The sequence below is a fragment of the Mustela lutreola genome, chromosome 12 (genome assembly GCF_030435805.1).
Source record: "Mustela lutreola isolate mMusLut2 chromosome 12, mMusLut2.pri, whole genome shotgun sequence".
Taxonomy (NCBI): domain Eukaryota; kingdom Metazoa; phylum Chordata; class Mammalia; order Carnivora; family Mustelidae; genus Mustela; species Mustela lutreola.
In genome coordinates this window covers 79,988,899-80,008,614 of record NC_081301.1, presented here as the reverse complement: position 1 = coordinate 80,008,614, position 19,716 = coordinate 79,988,899, and positions in this window count along the sequence as shown.

Below are 19,716 nucleotides of genomic sequence, written 5' to 3'. Positions count from 1 at the left end.
ACTGGACCGAGACTCCTCAGAAGAATGGAAAGGTGGATCAATGCCTCACTCTTTGCAGCATGAAACTTTCCAGCTAGGTAGAAAATGCAAAGGTAAAAGCTAAAAGCAGAATATACTAGAAAAAAATGTGGGAGACTATTAAGAGACTTGTAAGTATAGGCCTTTATGACATTACATAGTACATAAAATCTAAAAACCTGTAAGGAAAGAATTGCCAATTAAATAAGAGAAATGCACATAATGTGCCTGACATCTATTAGGAACTCTGTTATAGTAGATAAACAGGTCTAGAGTCTAGATTCAATCAGCCTGAAAAGTGAAGAGGCCACAGGCATAGAATCCATTACATTTAAATACCACTTAAAAATGAAAGTTGAGTTGTTATAGTAGGCTATAACGTCCATGTGTTTATTTGTGCATTTATTTGCAGATAATGTGCAGAGTTTGTATATATGTGTACACATACTTGTGTATGATATTTCAATCACTCTCATCTACCTTCAGCTTTTAAGGTGGTCAGGTTTACTCACTAATTCAATATATATTTTTTGGAAGGTTTTTGTGTTTGAGACACTGTTTTAGGTCCTGGACTCCATAGCACTAAACAACAACCCCAGATCTCATGGTCCTTTTATTCTGGTAATAAGAAGTCACTTTTACTAAGAGATGCTGTAACTTCATGACAGAGGTAGGTCTTCCTTCCTCTAGTTTCCCTCTCTGATATTCTTGGAACTAACTAAATACAGTATATATATACTGAATACAGTATATATATACTACAGTATATATATATACAGTATATATATATACTACAGTATATATATACTGTATTCAGTTACATATATATATGTATGTATATATGTACATATATATATATGAATTGTTCCTTCATTTTTATTTCCCTCTTGCACAGTTCCCACTGATGCCCGCTGCCCACCATTGTCCCTGCCCCCATGCCCTGTCTACAAGAAAGAATATCTGTGTCAGGATTGCCTTCTGATACTTTTAAAGAGCAGAACTTTGAGATAACTTTTATTTTGTATTCCACCAAAAGATCTAAGACAAGAATATGGATACAGGGAGTTTATTTGAGAGCTGATCTCAGAAAGCATAATAAAGAAAGCGCTGAAGTAAAACAGGCAAGGGAGGCAAGTCACTATCAGGTCCCCTGAAGGGCTGCTGTATGATATAATGAATGTGCATGAGTATATATTATAGTTAGACACTGTGGTGACTGGGCAACAGGGGTGCACTTGCCTTGAGGACCCTCTGGAACTGGGTGAAATGTACCACAGAGTTAGCCAGCTGAGGGCAAGGAAACATGCTGCAGGACAAAGACCTCTAGGAGGAAGATGCAGGAAACCATTTGCATCTTCTGCAGGGATCCATCCATGTCAACAGAAGACATTTGAGTTGGGCTGCAGGGTCATTCTCAGAGCAGAGCAGCAACAGAGCCGCATTGCCCCCTGACCATGCTGAAGAGCAGTGACATCCTCTTTCTAATCCTATGTGTCTCACATTATCTTTTGAGTACAAAGCAATGTAGCTTGGTCCTTGTGCCTCAGATGAAAACAAAGCTCTCTCTCTCGAATGCAGAAAGGAATCCCCTGGACTGGATGGACATAGGGACTGGCACCATTCCTTTTGCCCATCACAGTTTCTTTTCAGCCCACTAAAGTGGAAACCAAATCATTTCCAGCCAAAAAAAGGGGGGTGGGGAGTGGACCTTATTGAATTATATTTCCTCTGCTTCCACTGTTGTTGGATGACTATATCTAGGTGACATGCTTGCATACAAACTTAGGATAGAAATTGTACCCCAATGCATGTGCGAATGTGTGTATATGTGTGTACACCCCACATGTGGAAGGCAAAAACTTATATATAAGGTGAATAAAACCCTATCCTATCTTATCATTAAAAACTGAGAAAGAAGACCAAACTGTAATCCTTAACAGATGCCATTTCTCCAAAAGTTAATGCACTGTAAATGATTTCTTTCTTGGGAGAATTTTTTGTACCGAGTAAAGCTTAAAAATGAAAACTTTAGTTGTTGGCTGCTACATAATGGTTTGACTTAAGGCCCCCATTTAATTTATGATTTTCATTGAAATTTTTGAATTTCTGCTTTTTGAAGGAGGCAGCATGAATAGCTTTCTGGAATTTTTAATATAATTTTTCTTGAACACCTCTGTATACTCTAGCTATCAATTCAGAGTGAAGAACAATCTCAGAAAAAGAAACCTGTTGGCTGGAAGACCACACTTTCCAATTGCTCACCAAGCCACCCAAGAATACCGAAGATCTGGAGTACTCAAGACTTCCTTGCAGGCAGATCCCAGGCATACAAAAGGGGAAAAGAAAGCCACAGTGCTAATGGTTAGCATGATGTCTCCTGGGACAGGAGGAAGGAGGAATTTGTAGGTCAGTGGGATTCCAGTCTGTGCATTTGGCCTCTGGGCCCTCGGGCATTCCTTTGGTCTCAAACAGGGAATGCATTTCTTGTTCTCTGAGAAAAGCAACCCCAAAAGGAGAAGCTGAAAAAACTCCACAAAAAAAGCAATATGCAGTCATTCAATATTATTGGAACATCTCATTTGTCTGTCTTTCTTTTGAAAGCAATTAACCCAATAGACATTCAGAATTTCCATCTGAGGTAGAGCGTGTTGTTAAAAATGACATCTCTGTGACCCTGAATTTGGAATGTGTTTCAGAAGCAAAGATGCCAAGTGATTGTCATTCCCAGAGAGAGAAATTTGCAGCAAAAAAGTGACTGAGAGGGCTTCAAAATTAGACCAGTGTGAAAGCTTTGGAGGTGAATCAAGGGAGTTTAGTTTTGTTTTGGAGAATGAAAGCCATTATTCAAACCAAAAATAAAATAGTTCTGTTCACTAACAGTAATAATATACTCTCAGAGTATACAGTATAGTCAGATATGAAGTAGAGTTTATACGTCAGGTAGTGGATTCACTTAAAGACTGTGAATTCTTACAGTTCATGTTAATTTCCATGATAGCATTACATCTTTTTTGGGTTTTAATTATAATTAAATTATAATTATAATTTATAATATTATATTTATATAAAATTATTATTATTATTTATAATATTACAAATTATAATTCAGTTTTCAATTATAAATTATATTTTGGATTTTATTGCTCATTCTAATTGTTTATGTTATTGGTGATCTCATGCTGCAGATTCCTGGATGTTCCCTCTGTCCCACCTTTAACCACTCTTCCTCTGCCTCATCATCCTGCAGATGAGTTCTTTATATAAATTCCTTGAACAAACCAGTTTTCCCATTTTTCTTGTGGTGTTTTTCTAACTAGAATAAACTTCCCTCTGCATCAGATAGTTTTTCATATTTTGTCGCAGCTCAAATATCACCTTCTCAAGGTTTTTCTCATCAACCAGTAGCATATCCCATCTAACTGATATTTTAGCACCCAGTTTGTTGTACTCATCAACATTGCACTTATACACATCTAGGCATTCATTTTTATATGTACTTTTTTATTGTCAGTCTCCTCAAGTACATTGCTTGCTTTTGGGGAGTGGGATCCATGCTTAACTCATTTTGCACTAAAGAGTCCCACTCAGTGTCTGCTGTATACTCAACTGTTTAAAAAAAAAAATCAGTGGCTAAACTCATTTAAGCTGTCCTCTAACTTGTGTTCTCTGAGCCCTATTGCACACAGTTCTGGGCTATAATCACAGGGTCCTCAGTCTCATTTAGCACTGACACCCAACCCTGCCTATACTGGTCATCAGTCCAGATCCTGCTAATAGAAGAAATAAGAAAACAGGTGGCAGAAAGAAACTTGGCTTTCTGAAATTTCCTGGGTCATGATACCGTCAAGATATAAGAGCACAGTGCAGACAGAAGAGTCACAAAGGAAAAATTTAGGTCTCAATGGTAGTGATCCAGAGAACTAATTCCTTGGCTGAATTTGAAATCTTGTCATGTTGTGTCATTTCCATGCTTCCTATTTGTCTGTTGGATCCTTCTCATGAGTTTTATCTTACCCACAGGCTTATTGAACTCTGGACTTGTTACTCATCCTTAACTTTTATGAGACTGACGCGCTACCTACTGCGCTAACGAGGCACCTCATCCTTAACTTTTAAAGATGAATATTTCTGGGTATTCTGACCTCAATTGCCACATTGCCTTGATGAGTACTTGGTGTTTCTTTTTTTTTTTTTTTTTTTTTTTTTTAATTCTGCCTCCTTTGATGTTGTTTATGAATATTTTTTCTCTTGATCCTGACACAATTTGATTATCTTTCAATTTTTTATGCATCACATTAAGAATGTTATATACAATGTACTTTTAAGTACGTAAAAATTAAGTAAGGATGATTGAAAATTCCTTCCCATTTTAAGGAGTGTATAATATTTTGGAATAAATATTTTAATGAAAGAAAGGTAAATATAGATTGAGTAATGGGATAATGGATAGACAGAAAAATAGATAAGCCTATACAAAGATAACCCAATAAATAGATACACTGATGTATATAGTATATAGGCACATGAAGGAAAGAAGGAAGGAAGGGAGGAAGGAAGAGAGGGTGCTTCGGTGACTCATTCGGTTAGGCATCTGGCTTCGGCTCGGGTCATGATCTCAGGGTCCTGGGATAGAGTCCCACACTCGGCTCCTTGCTCAGTGGGGAGGCTGCTTCTCCCTCTGCCTGTGCTCTCCTCTGCTTGTGCTCTCTCTCTCTCTCTGAAAAATAAATAAAATCTTAAAAAAAAAAAAAAAAGAAAGAAAAAGAAAAGCAGGTCTTCAGCAGAGAGGACAACTTTTAGTCTACTGAATTTGAAGCTGGTTATTTGGCTCAGCTGTAATAGTTCATCAGCAAAAGGAGAGAGTTTACACTTACAGGTGCAGAGACGCAAAAACATGAGGTAGAGGACAGAATCATAGAGAACAAAGACATTTTACAGAGGACCCAGCAAAGCAAATATTAACAAAAGGAATCAACAAGAATTTAAAAGATGTAGTAAGGCCAAGAGAGGTGGGAAACCAAGATTAGATGTTCGAACTTGTTAATTCAAAGGTCACCTATGTTTTCGAGGAAGCCATTTTGGTAGAATGATGATGGTTGAAATAGAGAATAGAGAAGTAGTTGCAAGAGATGATGATGACAGCTGGACTCAAAGGCTATTGAATACTTTCTCAACATACGTCACAAGAGGTTAGAAGTAAACAGGATGAACAAGGTTCGGTAAGAATGTTAGTAGGATCTTTGTTGCTGTCCTGGCCTATGTGCACATAAAGCTAGGAAAATGATCTGGACCTATATTCTTAAAAGCAGCTAGCATTCCAGGGATTGAGTCAATAAATAGGTGGGTTAGTTGACATTAATACTGGCCCAGTTCTAATTGAATTTATTGATAGAATTAGATTAGAGGGCATTGCAACCATCTCAGAGAGCTTTCCTTAAGAGAGATTTCTGAGCAAAGAATATGGTTCACATAATAACTCTGCTACTTCATAGCACACTTTTTTTTTTTCTTTTTTTGGAAAAGCTTGCTAGGTCTCATGTTCTTTGTCTATAAAATAGGGGAAATAGTACCATCCTGTAGTACTGAAGTAAGGATTAGATGTATTAATACATCCTGAAAGCATTTTGTAAATGTCAGACTCTTATAACAATTACTACTAATAAAATACTGGTGAGAAAATAGGACTAGACATGGAATTTTCTTTTGAGAAGTAATTTTTGAACTCTAAATATTTCCCAGTTGCACTTATTCAGTATTTGTGGACCACTCAAATCATGCTAGGTGCAATGTAGGACACAGAGGTCAACCTAGCTTCTCCCCAGTGGATTTACAATCTGCCATGATGCTAGCCAAGTTTTGTAATTTTATGCTCAATTAACATCTGGTTAGAACTTGTTCAGTTAACAAAGTGCTTGTCTCTGAAGATAAATCTTGGCTCTTTTGCTACAGCTTGGAATCTTTCTGATTTGGGATGCTTTCTGAACATAAAGACATTCTTTTCCATCCTACTTTGCATCATCCAACTGGGTTCCTACTGTGAAGTGTCATTATGATGGCAGCTCACACTGAGAGAAACACCAGTCCCACTAACTGAATGGGGTGATTGAAGCAAACAGTCATTTTTGATCACTGCTTTTAAAATGTGCCTTTTAAAAAAATCTATGAGTGTATTTTCATGTAATTAATATTTATTTAGCTGCAATGATTTTTTTAAAAATGAAATTCATCTTTAAAGATTGTTTGCTTGCAAGTGCCCTAAAAAAAACTTGGGAAAAAAATTGCCCTCATCTACTTAGAATATGCCTTCTCAGAACTACCAACACACAGTTCATTTTAGTGAAAATTAGAAAAGTAAGACAGGCAAATATTATTCAGCATTCTGTAATTCAAAAACAACTGACTAAATACCTTTTAATTAGGTTATGATGACATCCAGGAAATCACATGTCTACTGTTTTTTAAAATAATACACAGATGGAATTGGCATAAGAACTTGTGATGCTTTGTTTCAGTGACTGCACATACAGTCTCCTTGATCTTGAAGAATAGAGGTAGAGATTTGACAATCAGATGGAAAGAGCTGGGAGGATTTTTAAGGTCCAACAAATTCTCTTTGATCATAATAATGTCCAGAATTATTTTTTTCAAAAACTTGGACTAAGGGAGGAAATTGGTTAATGAAATGTGAAGTATATCAGACAATGTAGGTCTGATTGGTAATTCTGTTAACCTTGCATTCTAAAAGAGGCGATGCTGCTAATTTAAGGAGACATTCCTTTTTCGAACTATTCTTTTTTCTTTATTAGCATTGACAACATTTGTTCTTCCTGGTTCTTTTTGTTCATGGAAATATCATGGGATTCATTACGGAGGCATGTTCTGCCTTTGGTATTCGCTGTTATGGCTGATCTCTTCACAATAATATGATTCAGTTTAACCTATGATGATAGTCTCTTCTTTTTTGATATTACTTTAGGGATTTCTTCCATGAAATGATCTTCTTATCATAATGGATGTTTTGTTCTTTTTGATGCCCCATAACCTCTGCATCTTTTATTTATCATGTTTTTGATTATGCCTCAAAAACTAGAAAAATATCAAGAAATGGGCAAGTGTATTACAGGTTTTGGATATATCCCCCCTTCCATTCCTCTTACAATGCTTTGTAACTCAGTAGCATTTTCACTGCTAAAGGATGCAGCCTTTTAAATAGCATTAATAAAAATAATCACAAAACACCTGTACTTACGACATCAAGCTTATGGTTTTCATATTCCCCTATTTTCTGCTTTTGGCTAAGTTGTCTCAGGTTAGTCCTATTAAGAGGCAAGTATTGCCAATCAAATTGTGTTATTTGCTCCCAAATATGTATATTTTTCCATGTATCTATTGCCTATCTCCATATGGAGTGCAATAAGATGGAGTGAGAGAGGATGGTAAAAATAGATTTGGTGTTATCATGACCAGATGGGAAGGGGCAGGGACCTGGTCTACTATGCAAGTACACTTGTCTTCACTTTGTCACTGTGTTCAGCACTTAAATGTGGCAAAGCAAAGACAGGGTCATCTCGATTCACTGTTAATTAAATGTTTTGGCTGGAAACCATTTCTCCATATGGTAGAATACACCAGCTCGAAGTCAGTGCTTCAAATTTGGCCACATAAAACAGCTGCCCACAAACATATGTAGTGACTCACAAGCAGTCTCAAAGAATTCAGTTAAACGCAGGAGATTTTTGGCTTTTCTGAAGCATGAAGATAACCTCAAATACGCATCTGCCCAAACTATAGCAGATGTAAAAAACTCAGAAGAAAAATGGAAAAATGAAAACATATCCAGTATAGGTCATGGAATATATTTGGTTCAAATTCAGAAATATGCAAGTGATGTCAAGGCAGTACATTTGGTAGCCCTGGATTATAAATATATATCTCACAAGCCAGATTTTTTTTTCTTTTAAGTTTGAGTTTGAAGTGCTGTAGTCAAATCCATGGGTGGAGACAGTCATTTTCAAGAGATATCACTTGGGGATGTAAAAAAAAAAAAAAATTAAAAGTTCCAGAAAGTTAGAGAATGATGCATGAATCACAGATCACATTGATTCTCCCCAACTTCTTTTGGGTGGAGAAGTAAAGGCTCATCCATTTTAATGACTCATTAGAACATCCAAGGATTGATGAAAGACAATTACTTCGCAGCTGTTTAAAGTTTATCTGCATGTGGTAGTGCTGGGTGCTTAGCCTCTGCTTCTGCCCTCTCACCAAGTAATCCAGCTCAGCAAGGTCATCTGACCTGCTCTCTTCATGTATATATACTTAAAAACCGAAAAGCTTTACTAACAGACAACATGGGCCTTAAAAGACCCCTCGTATTTACACAGTCAGAGTCCACCCCAACAGTGGCTCAGCTGAGCTTTCCTTTATCTTCCCTCTTCCCATATGGAATGGACCATCTTAGACTAATCCCTGGCATTTTTAGGGTGATGCTTTATTGGGATTGTCTAGTATGCACATCTTGTTCTTTCTCTTTGCTTCTTTGTATTTTCTACAGTTGCTTTTGAACTCTTAGATTTCATATTCACAATTTAAGAATCTATTACTTGTCTAATGGCCTGCCTATGCTCATTTCAATCTTGTTATAAAGGGTAGTGTGTGCTTAACCAACAGGACAACTTTTCCCTTTGATGATAAAGTTGGACAGTGAAAGAGTTATCTTCCTTTTAAAACTGCCTAGCAGCCGTTACTTAAAATATGTCAGACTGGGCACATTTTCAGAAATGGGGAGTAATTTTTCGGCTGAAGCCTCCATTCATGATCTTTTTCAAAAACAAGCAAAATAGTAAACCCTTGACAACATCCTTATGAAAGCCACTAAAATATAAGAACAATAAGTCTATTCTAATCCTGTTGAAGGAAGTTTAGGCTAAAATTACCAAGGGATGATGATGTTTTTAAGAATACACGTGTTATAAAACAACCAGCTTTAGGATGATTTGGCCTGCCAACCTACAGTCAATTAAGCAGCTTGGGATTTACCTTTTGGACATTTAAGTATCCCCACTTGTAAAAGAGAAGTCACAGCTATTACCATAAAATTAGCTTTACCCCATAAACATTCTTCATTTCTAAGAATTTTAGTAAAACAGAGAACACAGGCTATATCTCTATAGCTTATTTAAACCTTTTTCTATAAGCTTTTATTATGTTGCAAAAAAAAAAAAAAAGGAAAAAATAATAGTACTGTGTAACTAACGTTTTACCAGTTACCTTGTCCTATCATCTTATTATTGAAATATTTAATTCAGTCTATGGCCATACCACCCTGAACGCACCCAATCTCATCTGAAATATTTATTTATTTATTTAAGAAATGTTCTTACATCGTCATTCTTTTTTTTTTTTTAAAGAATTGCTTTTTTTTTTAAAATTAAAGATTTTATTTATTTATTTGTCAGAGACAGAGAGAGCGAGTGAGTGAGCACAGGCAGACAGAGAGGCAGGCAGAGGCAGAGGGAGAAGCAGGCTCCCTGCCGAGCAAGGAGCCCGATGCGGGACTCGATCCCAGGACCCTGGGATCGTGACCTGAGCCAAAGGCAGCTGCTTAACCAACTGAGCCACGCAGGCATCCCTCTCGTCTGAAATATTTAATTCAGAAGTATTTCTCTGTTAAGGATTGATTGTAATAGTTTTAAATAGAGGTTAAGGATTAAAGTGGTTACACTGATCTACTAGCATGGTTATCAATAAAACATGTTAGCTATTAATTTTATCAAGAATTGACAAATATGGAATTCATGTAAATCAAATATATATTCAGGAACTGATTTGCAGTTTAACTTAAATATGATTGAATAACATTGGCAGCGTTAACAGGCTTGGGCAGAAATACGTTTTTAGAGCTATCCTAAAACATAAGAATCTAATTTCTGATATGTTTCTAATTTATTATTTAAATTGAATTTTCCACCCTTGAGCTAATTCATTTATAGCTTATTTTGGAACATTTTGCTCAGCGCAACCTTCTAAAAAGGAATGTTTACCATGCTTTTCTTTTTTTTTTTTCCCTCTACCAGAGATGAATATTTAAAATGTTAGAATATGAAATGTTGTATAATTTGATGGGAATGTTGAGCCAAACTCAAAAATGGAATATAACAGATATATAGATTTCTCATCTATATAATTTTAACAAATAAACACTTTGTTTTATTGTTCATTTACAGCAAATTGTAGTAGATCATTGTATCATCATTCATATGGAAGATATACCCAAATAACTCAGTTGATTGAGATCAAGCCTGTTTATCTACTCTTAAATTTGAACAAATATATTTTACTCAAATTTCTTTTTTAGTATGTTTTCTTCTTAACACGGATATGTTGTTTTTGAAAGTTGCCAGGTTGATAGCTCAGTTGAATGAAAGCCTCTTTTAATCCATAGATGAACTATGCTGTGGGGTGCAACAAAGTATAATTACCAAATTTCTGTACTCAGGGAGGTATGTTTGCTTCTCAGCACATGGGATGTTGGCAAATCCACTTATAGCCACTGGGGGTTACATAGCTGTAAAGAGAAAACTGACTCATTACAGTATTGTACACAACAGTTGCTCTATTAGCTCCCCAGGTCAGGAGCAAAGGGCAGGACATTGGAAACGGGAGCCCTAGGCTGGTGAGCACCTTTTAAATGACAGCTAAATTTCTCATGCCGCTGTTTTGGGCTTCTTGAAAATTTTCATCTAGAGGTAAAATGTAAACACTGCCATAAACAACACTTTACAGATGGTCAACCTACTGTAAGAGAGTAAAAGTTTTCCAGCAAAATTGCTAAAACTAAGAATGAATCCCCTCCTCTAACTGCAATTGCTATTTATTTTGTAATGTTTGAGCAACAAGAAACATCTTATTCATTGTATACAAAACATTCTAATTGAATTATTCATGAGGCAAGCACCGTAATATGTAGTAGAATCAAATATCTACTAAGGACATTGGAAGACCCTCTGAACTATAGAAATAGGTCCCCATTCCAAAATTTCACTTGCAAATAACTCAGCCCTCATGTATTAAGGGCCTAGTATGGACAATGCACTGTGCTTTGTGACATAATCTCCAAGAACTCAGGGAGTAATGGATTAATTTAAGTAAACAAAAAACCAAATTAGATTGCATAGCAAGATAACTCAATGAGTCGTACAATGCATCTATATATTTATCTATGGGATTATTCTGCATATGTCTGTTTGTAATTGCATAGAATGAAAAATTCCCCATGGGGGATTTTGAAACAGACTGAAGTTACATTTGTGATCTGCCTTAAAAGAGCTGAATTTCAACAGTCATTTCTTTATGGTGGGTAAACATACATTTTGAGAGAGTCATTCTCTACCATTCATTAAGCTATTGGTGATTTTTGTTTCTATGCCTGAAATGGGTCTGTATGGCTGACTGTTTCAACAGAACATGGAGTGGTAAACTGCCAGCGTATCTGGTGTGATGACAATACATAAGATTACCTTTATCAGACCTCCCTGAGTTGTGCATTGAAGATTTGCACATTGCTCTGTATATTAAATTTAACTGAAAAGATGAAAAATGTAAATATTGAACTCTAGCTAATGACATGCATGAAGTATTTAGGAGGTGGTATGCCAATGTCTGAAACTTACTTCGAAATACATACAAAAATAAGGTGGAAGTCTGAGGGATAGATGTATGATGAAGCAAGTATACTGAAATGTAAATTGTGAAATCTAGGTGATGGGTATTCTCTGCGAATTTTTTCAGGTTTTCTTTTTGTTTGATAATTTTCATAATAAAATATTGCTAAAGAGATAGCTTTTTAAATATTTTGTATACTCTTTCTCAATAGCTTGGTTTCGCTAGGATCTAGGAATAATGTTTTTTTTTTTAAAGAACTCCATTGAATCGTATGTAAAATTAGGTATTGGAACCAGAGTCCTGAGAATATATTTCAACTATAAAAATTTTTAATCATTTTTAATCTTTTTTTTTTTTAAAGATTTTATTTATTTATTTGACAGAGAGAGAGATCACAAGTAGGCAGAGAGGCAGTCAGAGAGAGAGGGAAGCAGGCTCCCTGCTGAGCAGAGAACCCAATGCGGGGCTAGAGCCTGGACCGTGAGATCATGACCTGAGCCGAAGGCAGAGGCTTTAACCCACTGAGCCACCCAGGTGCCCCTTAATCATTTTTAATCTTAATGCCAAGTTTTAGTATTGCATAATTTTAATGTCTCATTCTTGTGGGTAGTATTTCCCCATAACCCAGAATATAAATACTGTAACAGAATAAACCTTCATAATTCTTTCTTCTTGCAGTCAATGAAATCTATGCATGATATTTATATCTTCATACATTAGTAAGCTTTCCTAAGTAACTACTTTCACTACATGAAGTACTTTCTAAATATATCCCTAAGAAGTTTTATAAAATATAAAAGAAAAGGTATACATTTTCTTTTTGATCTGCATTAGAAGCTACACAAAATGTTATTGAAGAGGTTGTCATTATAAGGGGTGCCTGCGTGGCTCAGTCGGTTAAGTGTAGGACTCAGTTGGTTGTAGGAATCAATTGATCTTGGGGTCTTGAGATGGAGCTCTGCTTCGGCCTCCTTGGTCAGGGGGAATTCTGCTTGAGATTCTCCTCTCCCTCGTCACTCCCTCCGCTCGTGCTCTCTTCAAGAATAAATAAATCAATCTATAGAAAAAAGAAGAAAGTAATTTTAAAAGTCAGTTTGCTAAACAAAGCTTGTGTTTCCCAGCAGGAAATGTTGGTAAGGCTCAGTCATTTTTTTTTTTTTTTTCAAATTTAATAAGTTCTTTTGGATCAATTTGGATCAAAATGTGGCTTCCTCTAAGTCAAGACTCTCAACTTTAGGTCCAACTTTCAATAGAAATAATCAAATATCAGTATAGGAGAATCAACTTATTGATTAGGCTAACCCTAATAGCTAAACCTGGAGCAAAGGGGAACAGGGAGACCTTTGGTGAGGTGGGGCTGTTGATGCAAAGAAGGTTGGTTGGGCTCCAGATGAGCCTTTCTTGCCTCAGTGCTGGTGCAGCATTGCCTAGAATGGACACTGGTGCTCCCTTACCCTGGGATATTCTGAAGAAGGCAGAGTCACATAGGTAGAGCTGCACAACCGCTGTGGGTGCTCTCCTCTAAAGAACATTCAGGGAATGATTCCGCGATGAAACTAGGGATTTTGAAGTACATTTAAAGTTCACTGTATTGTCCAAGGATGCAGATATTTATCATTGAAAAAATTATTATCATAACTCAGGTTTACAGGTTATGTTACTTTTCAATTTGAACCCCATTTTGGAGGGTTTTTATGAAGGCTTCATGACATAGGCATGGTGGATTAAACCACTGGCCAGTGGTGATGGATTCAATCTTCAGCCTCTCTCTCTGTGGAGGTCAGGGTGTGGGACCACAAGCTCCAGCCTAATCACATCGTTGATTTTCCTGGCAATCAGCCTCAATCCTCAGGTGGGGCCCACAAGTAGCCTCATTAGCATAACAAAAGATGCTTTTTGTAGCTCTTAGCACTTAAGAAATTTCAAGTGTTTTAGGAGCTCTGTGCCAGAAATTCATATTTCTTACTATAAATCACAATATCACAGTATCTTTTCAAGAAGTGCTTTAACCACACCCATATGGATGATGATGAGCTTGCTTTTAAAGCCCGGGCCATTTAGTATACATTTCTGTTTCTATATGCATGGATTTTGGTAGTTATGCTTTTGTTATCAATTTCTAATTTCATAGCATTATAAAAAAGAACATTGTAGGATGTTGACTTTTTGGAATTTATTTTGATGCTTTTTCTGAGAATTATTCTATGAATGACTTCTGCGAATGTAACACGGATGCTAGAAAATGACGAGTATTTTCTCTGAAGTGCAAAGTCATTCTCTCTGGGATTGAGTATGTGGGTAAGTGTATATGAAATATCATTATAAAGCTTTTCTGTTTGTTCTTTATAATGGCTTTGTTGCCTTTCTGCTTTCATGTACATTCTGTCAATGTCAAATTTTGCTCTTGTTTTGTTTGAGCTTATTATGTCCCATATATCTTTTTCTATCGTTTCCATCTTTCTTTGATTTAAATTTGTCTCTTGTCTACAACCTGTTTCTGAATTTTGGGTTTTTATCTAATGGGAGAACTTTCTTTATTTAAGTTAAATTCTCATTACTTCTATATTAGAGCTTGTTTCTGCTATCTTATATCATACTTGTTTAACCTAAGTTTTTATTTCTCCTCATTTTGTGTTTGCCAGCACTAACTGCCCTTTGCTGATCTGACAGCTATGTTCCATTTCTGTTCAACTAGTAGTTACTCCTTTCATAACCAGACTCACCTTGTTGACTTTTTCCCTCTCAGTTTCTAAAGTTCTTACAACGTATGCCTTGCTTTCAAACTGATAATACCTTGGCCTATTTTCATTTCCCTCCAGTCTTTTGCTCTCATTGGAGTTTTAGTTCTGAATTTTTGTGGATATACTAATTTATTTTATTTTTAGCTATTGTTGATTTATGGAATCATATATCTACTGAGATGTTTTTTCCACCTGACTTTCTGTACGTAACCTCCAAGATTCATGTCAACTGTTTTGGGTTTTGTTCTTCCAAAAGTATTTGAAAGTGGAGAATTGCTCTTTATTTCAATTTTGGTTTATTATTCATATGTTGATGATATAGTTATTTCACTTTTCTTTTAGATGATAGTGTAACTAGGTATGAAATTGCAGATTCAAAGTTCTTTTTTATTTATTGTCAGCCGTATGCAAATAATTTTCTATGCCTTTTTCATTTACTGCATTCTTTTGGTATGTACAATATTTTTGCTCCCTGGATGCTTTCAGAGTTTTCTACTTGTATTTGATATTTTTAAAATTTTACTAAACTGTGTGTGTGTGTTTGTGTGTATATGTCTTACCCTATCGTGTTGGGGATTTTATAAACTCTTTCAACTGGAGATCTTAAGACTTTAATTCTGAAAAATTATCTGACATCATTTTTCAAATATTTTTAACCTTCAAAATTACATCCCCTTCTGCTTCTCTGGCAGGTTTTAAAAATAGGTATAAAAACTCGTACTTTATTCCTATTCCTCTTTCATTCATTATTTCCATCTCTTTATCCCAGATATGTTTGGAAGAATAAGAATTTTTTGACATGATGTATCAGTCAACAGTGCATTTCCTCACTGGAAACATTCTTCTATTCAGTACCTTCATGGAGTTCTTTATTTCAACAATTACACATACTTGTCACATCCGGTAGTTCTACTTGGTTCTTTTTTTTTTTTTTTAAGTACATCTGCTTTTCGTTTTGTTTTATATTTCCACCCTTTTTATCTCTGTAAAAGCAATTATTATGCTTAAGTTATGTTATTACTCAGTCTGGTCCATTAATTCTGTGTTCTCTGGTATGGATTACCCAGTTCGTTATTTCTCTTTCATGATGCTTGGGTTTCATAGATGTTTATTTTATAGATATGCACAATGCATACACAGAGACTCATACATCCGTGGGATTTTTCATTTCATCAGTTATTTTTATTTTCAGTTATTATCAGTTATGATTAGCTTGGCTGGTCTTACATTTTGGGGGGCAGGCAAAAAGCCCAGGATCCTCATATATTCTTATAGATGGCTTAAGGAGCAAATTTGAGGTTGCATCTCAGGGGGTGTAGTTTATGATATTTTGTAATCTTGGCTGCTTGCTTTACCCTGTTCATTTTACCTACCCTATGACCCACATATATTCTCCTTCAGGAAATGGAATTTATGGAGCGAGGTTTGAGAAGATAATGGGAGTACCAACAGCCTGGTCTTTTGATATATTTTTTCATCCCAACCAGTCTTCAGTATTCTTCTGAAGTTAATCTTTTTTTCAAATAATTCTCATTGGCTTTGCTGTTTCTTGACTTCTGTGTAAACAGGCTAGGCACTTATTATCCCAAGGTCAAATAAGGAAGAGAAAAGGACACAGCTAGAATACTTTCTCTCAGAAAGCCCCTGCCTATGGTGTTTTGTTGTCTTTGTTTCTATGTTGACAATACCCTCCATCTAGACACCCAACCTTCTGTATCTCTATTTTTACTAGACTTTGTATTTAGTTCTAATTAAAAAAAAAAAAAATCAACCTCCCATTTGCTTTTGCTCATAGCCAGAGTTGGCCCCCATGTCCAGAAATCATGTGTGAAATTCAGGGATTTAAAACATTTCTTTTTGCTTATCTCCCACCATTAATTTCCCTGTTTTTCTGTTTACTTATTTTTACAAATACACTGAAAGCCAAGATTACATTGAATTGGTTAAAACAATATTAAAAAAATTAGTTGGTGTTCTAAAGTCCATTCGTAATTAAATTTGGAAGTAGAAATAGTGGGAAGTCAGTTGCCATCACTGGGATCAAAGCGACAAGGGAGAAAGGAAATTACTGGAACCCAGTGAGAACTGGAAACATGGAAGAGGGACCACCAAGTAGGAAAGTACCATCATGAAGGGATAAAGCTTCTGCCAGAGGGTCTGCACCGAATCTAGGGAGGGAGTGAGGAAAGGATGCACCTCTACTCTCACCTTCCACATTCCTATCTCCTGCCCATGCCAGCTCTTGGCTGAGCCCAGATAGAAACCAAAATGGAAAAGGAGTGTGGAGAAATAGTCCACAAAGGCAGTTTTAGAGGTTGGGACAGGTCAGAGAAGGTTGAAAACTAGGTGTGGGAAGAGGGTAAACAGTATTTACCAGCATTCCACCCTGTCTGCACTTCATGTTCCACCGTTCTTACTTTATTTCTTAGTTTATTTCAAAATTCTTAGTTTATTTCAAAATAAACTGCTGCATTGGAGAATTCTGGTAACTTTGTCACAGATGGCGTTGCCTCCACCCCTTGTCCCCCGGAAAATGTCTTTTTGTCATATAACACTTCCCTCGATCAGCAGCACCTCCATGAAAATCTCTTATCAATTCCTGAGGTTATTGATCTCACGTATTTACTAGTTACTTTCGTTAGAGCAATTTTCACCCTTGCCTTAATTAATTACTGACTTTTAATTCTCCCTTTCATCTCCTCCAGAACATCCTTTGTTATCCTTATGTCCCTGAGGACCTCAAATTATTACTGGCAGATTATGAGTGCCCAGAAAATTTGTGATAAGTCAATAAAAGAGGAATTGAGTGTGTTTGAGAAAGTATCAGCTCCACAAGAAAAGGAAGGGGTGGGTAAGTGGATCACAAGCACACAGGAAACTGAAAAATAGGGGCACCTGGGTGGCTCAGTGGGTTAAGTCTCTGCCTTGGGCTCAGGTCGTGATCCCAGGGTCCTGGGATCCAACCCGCATTGGGCTCTCTGCTCAGCAGGGAGCCTGCTTCCGTCTCTCTTTCTGCCTGCCTCTCTGCCTACTTGTGATCTCTGTCTGTCAAATAAATAAATAAAATCTTCAAAAAAAAAAAAAAGGAAATTGAAAAATAAATAATAGTATGTAATTAAAGACAACTTAGAAAAATTTAAAGTTTAAACTTTAAAGTCAAGAATGAAACCCAGAATTGGGCTAAAACTTAAGTGAAAACAGAATTCCACAAAGCAAAAAAATAAACACAAAAAATCCAAAACATACATTTAAAAAAATGCTATCTAAATAAAATAAAGTTCATAAGTATTCTCTGTAATTGGCACACACAAAAAAATCTAATTAAAAATGACTTTTCTGAAGGTGCTGAGAAAAGGATTTTAAAGTCAATCCCCCCCCCTTTTTTTTTTGGTTTCAGCAATTTTTTTCATTATATTTTTTCTAAATTGAGGGTAGAGTGAGGTTGGCACCATTTCAAAAACTGGTACGCATATTTTGTCTTAGCAGCCAAACAAAGTTTACATTTAAACTTGGTATTTGTCTATAGTTAATAGGAAGGAAAGAACATATGCTGTTGTTTAAGGGCTCTAGTGAATAATTTTCCCTTATTTCTAAAAATATAACTGATATTTAAAGACTGACCCACTCATCTAAAGTTTAGATAACTCAAGGCAGATTTTAGAAGTATTTCTTCACACTCAAGATTATTAAATATGAGAGAACATATGTCCATTGCAAATTCATAGTATTCATTTTACTAAAAATCATTTTATATAGTCCAACCAAGACAGTACAACGCTTTGCTAATTTGATAGTAGTTCACTTAAATCGCTACTGGTTTCTGCACAGAAAAGAGAGAGAGAGGGGAGGAGAGAGAGGATAAAGAAAGAAAAAATGGGTTTTAATAGGTTTTATTATTATTATTCAGGTACGGTAAGGCCAACAAGTTAAGACTGCTGCCATTGAAAAAATCATTACTCATGAATCCCAGCAGGAGGAGGCCTGCTACAGCACAGCAGAGCCACACAGGGAATCAGTGGGTGGGTCAGGAGACAGAGACAGGTGGCAGGCAAAACAGATTTATGATTGGCTAGTCTGAATAATTTTGGTGTGCGTTTCTTGGGCATAGGGACTGTTCACAGTTGTCTGGTACCTGGCGGGGGGAGGATAAGGGAAAGTGGATAGTGGACCTGCAAATATTGGGAGCCTGATAAAAGACTCTGTTGGAGGTACAGGCTCTGGATTGGTTGCTTTGCATTTGAAAGACGTGCTCTGTTTGGGTTGTTTACCGTCTCTAGGAATTGCTTAACCCTGGGATCAGCTGACTCCCTCTGAGGTCCGCAAGGCTCCAGATCAAAGCTTCGGGATACAGAAAAGACGACGTGGTTATATAAGAAGTAAGGGAGCAAGAGAGGAAGGAGTTTTGTTTTATAATTCAGTCAGTGCATAGAAAATGAGAAACAATAAATTGATATCCAGGTTGAAGAAGGGATTTCTGTCATTCTTTTTCACTTTGTTCTTATAAATAGAAGTGTGTGGTATTAAGAGCTCTGATTTTGGATTCAGAAGGAACTGGGTGAAGAGTCTGGCATTTAACACTAGCATTGGGATCTTTCTGTGAGCTTTATATTCCTATAATGTAAAGATAAAAGTACCTTCTTTAAAGGGTTGTAAGATCTGAAAGTAATAATGTGTATACGGTATATTAAATAAATACTAGCTGCTTCTCTTTTAATTACTGTTGCCTAAATACTCACTGCTAATGCCCACTTGATACAGTTGTGAAATCATATGTTAGCTTTTCAAGTGATGCTCCATTATTACACATCAAAGAAAAGGGTGGTATATGTCTTACATTGCACCTAAAAATGTTTTAATATGTCTTACATAAAAAGGAAGGGAGGGATGAGGGAGGATGGAAAGAAGGAAGGGAGAAAGAAAGGAATTTTGTGAATGAACAAATGAAGAGCAAATGAGTAAACATTTCTTTTAGAATTCTGAGGAACGACTAACAAAAATGTGTACTTTTTTGTCCATAAACATTTAATAACGTTGTCAACAAATAAAAATAATAGTAAGTAATTTAGTATAGAATGTTTTGCCATAGAAAACCTCAAATACTATTATATTTGTAATTTACAGTACAAGATTCTCTGAGCCATGAATTCATAGAAATTGATTTGCAAACTTCAATTAATGACCTTGGTTATTTGTCAATAAGAAGAGAGGGAGAGGTTATGTGAGTGCAAGTAAATTAACCTTTCATTCCATACTCTACTGACTCCTTCCACACTGACAAGTAATCAAGATTGTTTGA